The sequence below is a fragment of the Microtus ochrogaster genome, chromosome 22 (genome assembly GCF_000317375.1).
Source record: "Microtus ochrogaster isolate Prairie Vole_2 chromosome 22, MicOch1.0, whole genome shotgun sequence".
NCBI classification, from domain to species: Eukaryota; Metazoa; Chordata; class Mammalia; order Rodentia; family Cricetidae; genus Microtus; species Microtus ochrogaster.
This window is the reverse complement of record NC_022023.1, coordinates 28,205,033-28,211,933: the sequence shown is the minus strand read 5'-3', so window position 1 is coordinate 28,211,933 and position 6,901 is coordinate 28,205,033. Positions and strand designations below refer to the sequence as shown.

At 40.6% G+C, this 6,901-nt stretch overlaps 1 protein-coding gene across 9 annotated transcripts in view; it reads left to right on the top strand.

Moving 5' to 3' along the window:
- Apba2 (amyloid beta precursor protein binding family A member 2) overlaps positions 1–6,901 on the top strand; it is a 209,174-nt gene that overhangs the window by 148,161 nt on the left and 54,112 nt on the right. The window contains exon 1 of one of the 9 annotated variants that reach the window (XM_026784304.1): positions 5,571–5,592. The exons of the other annotated variants lie outside the window; for them this stretch is intronic. The gene's annotated coding sequence lies outside the window, so the exon portion shown is untranslated. Of the gene's footprint in view, positions 1–5,570; positions 5,593–6,901 lie in introns of those variants that run through there. 9 annotated transcript variants of the gene reach the window in all.

The window sequence follows — 6,901 nt, the reverse complement described above, 5'->3', positions numbered from 1 at the left end:
CTCGAGTCTCCAAAGGGAATTCTGACAATGTCTAGGGTGAAACCCAAGTTTCTTTGATCTACAAAGCACCAAGGAAATCTACATAATTCTCCAGTCGATCACGATTTTATTTTCTAAAAAAGTGACCAGTTCTGAAATTGGGAAGATAACAAAATGTCACCCTGAGGTGGCCTAGATGTTGTAATTGTCTAGGGCTTTAAAGTGCTTCATGAAGTAGATGTTAGCAATTTTTTAAGTGAAAAGAAAGAAATTCTTATCAGACAAATATGAAGTTTAAAAAAGGAGAAGAAAATGGAAAATTTCAAAATGAAAAATATATATGAAATAAAGACGTCCATTGGGTGGTCTGGGGAGCAAAATAGACATGCCACACTGGAGAATTATTTATCTGTAAGTAGTTGAATAAAATTGCCTTCAAGTAACAGAAAGAAAACATTTTCAAAAAATAGGAAGTCCTTGGAGACTATTAGAATAATACCAGAAATGCAAGGATTCACAACACTGAAACTCCTTAGTGAAAAGAAAGCTGTGTGTGTGTGTGTGTAAGTATAAGAGGTATGGGTAAGGTGTATATATGGTAATAAAGCTTCATATTTTCCTTAAAGTGATAAAAATTTTCTCAAAGTAGACCATAAAACATTAGGTTGTATAGTCTAATCCATAGAATAAGCATTAAAAATTATTCAAGATCTGAGTGTGGTGGTGCTATAATCCCTATAATGCCTATATCCCAGCATTCAGGATGCTGAGGCAGAAGGATTGAGAGTTTGAGGCCGTCTTGGGCTATATAGTGAGAACTTCTTTCAGAACCCCAACATACAACAAAAAGGGAAATTAAGCCAAAGGGGCAACAAATAAAGGGGATACTAAAGAAATGTAAATAACAAAAATTAGGCAGGAAAGGAGAAGCAGATGGGCAAAGAAATGAAAGAAGCAACGAGAAAAATAACCAAAGGGGTAGATCTAAATTCAGCTAGGTCCATCAATATATTAAATATAAATGTAAATATAAACATAAATACATTAAATTAAATGACCTAAATGTCAGCTAAGAATGCACAGACTGGGTTCTAAGAGTGGCTTATTCATGCTTTCTCTATTAAGAAATCAACCTTAAAGAGATTTAAAGTAAGAAGGTGGAAGCTGGAGCTGGAGTTGGAGTTTGGTGGAAGAGCACTTCCTGAGCATGTCCAAGTCCCAGATTTCTAGTACCAGAGATAAAATGGACATGATCAAAATAGAAGGCTAGTAAAAGATACATTTTTTCCACCTTTAACTTAAAGAAGGCTGAATGGTTGTTTTAATGTTGGAAAAAGTCGACCTGACGGCAAGGAGAATTACTAGCAGGTAAAGAGAGGCAACTATTGATGATAAAAGGTCTAATTCACTAAGAAGGCATATGTCTTAAGTGTCACTGTGACTAACAGCAGAGCCCCTAAATGCACAAAGCAAAACTGGCTGAAGTGCAAGGAGAAGCAGGCGATAACTCAGCAGAGCTCACTCAGTAGCTCGTAGAACAAATAAGGCAAAGACAGAAGAAGTACAGAGCCGATGGACAGTCTGACCAATTAAAACGTCCTGTGGTCATCTATAGAAAATTCTATGCACTAACGGTAAAATAGATTGTGTGAAGTGAGAATGGAGCCATCACTAAGGTAGATCAGATTGCGTATTAGAAAACAAATCATAATAAATTTAAAATGATTGAAATTTTGCAGAGTATGTTCTTTGATCATGGTGGGATTAAACTGGAAGCCGTAGAATAAAGACATTCTCAAATATTTAGAAATAATATAACATACTTCTAAAAGACTCATGGGTCAAAGAAGAAATCTCAAGAAATGAAACAGCTTGAAAGAAGTGAAAATTAAATTCAACTATGTTAAATATTGTTGCATGCGGCTAAAATAGGGCTTTGAAGGAACTTTATATTATTCAATAAAAGATGCTTACTCTTCATCGACATAAGCGCTTGCCTAGAGAAATGGACCAATTCGTTAAAAAAAGATGAAACTACTAAAAAGCTCATTAAAATAGATGACATAAATTTCCTTTTCTCTATTAAAAATGTCAAATTTATGGTTTTAAAAACTTCCCAAAAATTTCAGTTAACTCAAATGACTTCATTGCTGAATTCTTCAAATATTTAAAAAAGAAATAAGATAATAATGATGATCCCATCCTCCATAGCCTTTTAAAGAAAACAGAAAAAGCGATTCAGATGTGAATGTGGCATTCCTTTCATATGAGAAACAAAGTGCACCGTATAAAAATTTCATATCAAATGCAAAATTAGATGTGAAAAATCCTTCACCAAGTGCACTCAGCATATCTAAGGTAAACACATCATGGCTAAGTAGGTTAATCTCATACATAGCTGGAGTTCAGAATTCAACTGTTCATTAGTGAATTTCATGGTGGTAACAGTGAAAAGAAAAAAAAAAACAAGAGTGTCTCAGTATGGGTAGAAACACTCATAAAAATTTGACATTCATTCTTGCCAAAACCAAAATGTAACCCATAAAACAGGATTAGAAGAAAAGGAGGAAAGGAAGAGGGAAGACAAGATGGAGAGGCGGGAGGGTCAGACAGAAAGGAAGGGAGCAAGGAAGAAGAGCAAGGGGGGGGGGGAACGGACGGACGGACAGGAGAGTCAAGGATAGACAGAGGGACTGAGGAAGGAGGAGGGAAAGAGAATATTGCCTTTGGCAAGTCTGCATGCACACAATGGAATGAATTAAGCCAGCTCCTCATCGGGTTGCATTATTGTCTGCAAAATCCCTGCCACCTACAAAATACTCATGGTTCTAATGAATAAACTCAGTGAGGCTAATACTCAGTACTCAGTGATATTTCTATATGAAACTCAATAGCCAGTTGTAGAAAGACAATGGCATTTCTAGTAGCATGAGGAAGGCAAGAAAGAAGGCAGGCCAGGGCCAGGGCCAGCGAGGGAGAGAATAATTTCCTTAAGAAAACGTGCAGAATGTTCATGCTGGGAAGTATAAAATCATGTTGAGAGAAAGGGAAGATGACCTAAGTAAATGAAAAGATTTATCACATTTATGCATCTGAAGATTCAATATGACTCAGATCTAAGTTCTGCCCAGGTTGTTCGATGGAGTCAAAGCAACCCTAATCAATCAAATACCTGATAGGGCTGAAAAAATAGATATTGAGAAATTGCTTCTAAAATATATAGAGAGGGGCAAGGGAAATTGAACAGCTGAAACAACAGTCAGAAAGGCAGCAGCCCTAATGGCTTGCGGAGATTCCACAGAGCTAGCTCTGAGTGATGTGCACATTATCTTTATGGATGGTGTTAGTGTTCCAGGCTGCCATAACAAAGTCCCCACAGCGGTGGCACCAGCAGCACAAATGTATGGCTTCACAGGTCGTTGGTAGGTCAGTTCCTTTTGAGCCTGAGGAGGGGACCTGTCCTGCTTTCCCTCTAGAGCTGTTTCTAAATGTTCTCTTTCAGAAGGACACAGTCATCCCAGATCAGGGCCTGCCCAAATGAACATATCGAGAGAGTCGCATCTGCCATGTCCAGACTTCAAATTAGGGCTGTATCCTTAGGTCCTATGGGTTTTGACATTTACATCTGTGGGTTATGATGGGTGTGGCGATGGGACCCATATGTCCTTTGTCCTTGGATTATTTTAAGTTGTCATTGATGTATGTACTTGAAAATAAAAGGACGGCAGCACCAACAATCATTGTAAGCCTGGCAATCTTGAAACTGTTTGCTCTGAGCATGTTAGACTTCTTTGTTGCTATTGTGATCCCCTGTGTTTGTTGAGTGGAGAAGGTGCTTCTCAGGCAGGATGAGAAAACAGTGAGTGTTGGGCATGTTCTGTGTCATTTGCCATCATATCACCGCTCCTGCTTATCCTGCACCTCAGTCAGCTTCCCGTCACTATGACGAATACCTGACACTGTCAACTTACAGGGAGGAAGGGCAGTAGTCAGGAAGCAGAAGAGAAGTAGAGGAAGGCCCTAGAGGCCTAATAGCCCTCTTTAAGAGCACACTCCAACTGCCCTAAATAGGGCCCAACTATACCTCTGTAAAGGCTTCACCAGCTCCCTGTAGTCCCATTTTGTAGACCAAACTTTAACACGTGGCCCTCAGGAAGACTCTTAAGACCACAGGCGTTACAGCCCGCCACGCTCGCAGGAACAAATATGCCACACAGTGGTTAACTTCAGTATCTCCTCCCTTTTCCAGAAGCTCTTGAGAAGTTCTTGTGCAGAATAATCCACTGTTTTTACTGGTTAGAGACAACCAGCGAGGAAACTAAAGTTTCTGTGTAGAAGTCCTTACACACATTGATGACATGTATGACATTAGCTATGGCTTCAGTATGGTTACGTGATGGGATTCTGGAAAAATCTGTTCCGTGGCCTTGGTGCTGACTGAGAAGGGCTGACTGTAGTTTGTGGCTGTGTTCTCAGGCCATTCCTGGGCACTCTTTCTGAGGTAATGATGTGGTGGGAAAGCCAACTAAGCATAACAATACCCCAGAGGAATGAATTAGTCCACACAAGTTAGTCCACACTGCCACCCTGTGCTCCTTAAGAAGGGCTGAGACCCTCATACTTCCTGCTGTAGAAAAGTCACCTGACCCTGTGGCTGCCTGGGCTTCATAGGGCCTGCAGGGAGGCACTAGTTTTTGTTGTTGTTTTTTTTTTTTTAATTTTTGGCTATAGCAGTGCCGTGAAGATACAAAGAGAGGCAGGAGGTAAATTCTGTTGTTCTATGACTCAAAGGCTGTGCTTGCTAATACTCAATGCTTTTTCTCAATTTATTCCGTCTGTACATGGCTGGAGTTGAGCCCCAGCACTGCATTCTCTGTGCTAAAATCTATAAATGTTTCCATCGCCACACAGTTGTCTTGGGGTTGTGCCAACACTCGTTTAAGTAGGATCCTGTCAATGGAGGTTTAATGTGTGCTCAACAGTTTTGTGCCTTCCAAGGAAAACATACCTGTGATCCTAAGTAGATTCTGGGGTCTTGCTTGACAATGGTAGCCTGGGTTTCAGAAAAATTTATGAACTGGTCCCTCTGAGCTCAGAGTTGCCTATGATCTGGAAGAAAATATCTGATTTCTATCTAGAGAGTTCCAGCTGATTGAGTGTTCCCTCAGATCATGTCAATGCAAATCATGTGTAGTCCAAGCAGCTAAATTACATTAGAAAACAACCAAAGAATGCTATCTCTACAACACACAATGGCCATCCTGGAAGACAGAAGTGCCGGCCCCAGCCTGGCTGTGTCCACATCTTATCTGTATGCTATGCTTGTCCCCAGCCTGGCCTGTGGTGGCTGAATAGCTGTTTCCGTCTGCATCTGTTACAAGCTCCTCTCAGAGCCAGCCAGTGCGTTCTCCCGTGTAGGAGACAAGAGTGACGTGTAATGAGGACGTTGCTGCTCTCTCTGGTCGACAATGAGCCTTTATCCCCGTCTCATTAGGATGCTTCGGGAACCGAGGGCTGAGCCGTGGCAGAGGTTGTGTTTCCTGTTGATTTATGTGCTGTCATAGGATTAATTGAGTCTGGACACGGGGTCTCATTTTCTTGGACATGTAGCAGGTAATCGTGCTTCTCCTGTACATTCAAATAGCTTTCCAGATGGTCTGCTATGAAGGATTTGTCTCTAATATGACTAATCGGAAGCAAAGGACCGCAATATGTTTGTGTACATGCTCTGCAATAGAAACCTCTGGACCCCGATTGGTAGGCAGTTAACTGTTTCCTAGCCACACGCCTGCCTGTGTTCATCTGAGGATGTGGGCCACGGAATGCAACAAAGGTTTTGAGGTGCTCTAAACAGAGGCCCTGGGGTGGGGGAATGGCTTCTGTTATATCTTTCGGGAGCCTTACAGCATCACTTATGCAAGAGCAGGACTCTACATTCAGTAAGGGAATGGGTTCTGAATTAGTAGAAGCGACTCTAACAAAAATACTGCAGATGGGCATGGCTCAGGCTCTCTGGGGAGATGTCAAAGGTCAAAATGCTTGGGTGTTGCTATTTGCCTGGGATTCTCTTGTGATTCATAGATGGTTCCTTTGCACTGGGCCCTTACATGGTGGAAGGGAAAGGCAGGTCTCTTGAGCCTCTTCTATAAGGCTCAGAAGGCTCAAATTTTCTGGCATGACCTCCTCACATCTCCACCTAATGCCGACCTTTTAGGGGTTAGGATTTCAACATAGGAACTTCTAGGAAACAGCCATACGGTCTATAGCAGATCGTCTACTTCTCTAGCAACTATTAAAATGAAACTCACGATGAGTTTTTATTGCTTATAGTGTTATGTTAAAATAAAAGAAGAAGGGCTGAAGAGATGGCTAAGCACTTAAGAACACTCGTTCTTGCAGAGGACCTGCATTTGGCTCCTAGTGCCCATCTTGAGTTGTTCTTAACCAGCTATAATTCCAGCTCCAGGGGATCAGACGTCCTCTTGTGGCCTCTGCAGGCACCTGCACCCCCACCACACACCCACACACATACACACAAATAAATACAAAAGTGTAAAATACGCTATAAGAAAGGAAGAGAGGAGAACACAGAACTGCGTTTCCAGTAAGTTCTTTTTTTTGTTTGTTTGTTTTAAGGAATAAATTTATTATAAAGACATAGTTGTGTTTAAGTTTTAAAAAAGTAACACATATGATATGTTTTATTTGCGTATACATTTATGTATGCACAAAATATATCTGAAAGACACACACAGGATGCTGTCTTTGAAGAGTATCACTAAGGGGGAAATGAATAAAGACATTACATTTAATTAAAAAAAAACAACAAAAAAAACCAAACTCTCTAAGTGTACATTTTAACTTGAAAATACTGTTTCTAGGATCTCTCTATATTTCCTGTTAATATCATGTAATAGAACTT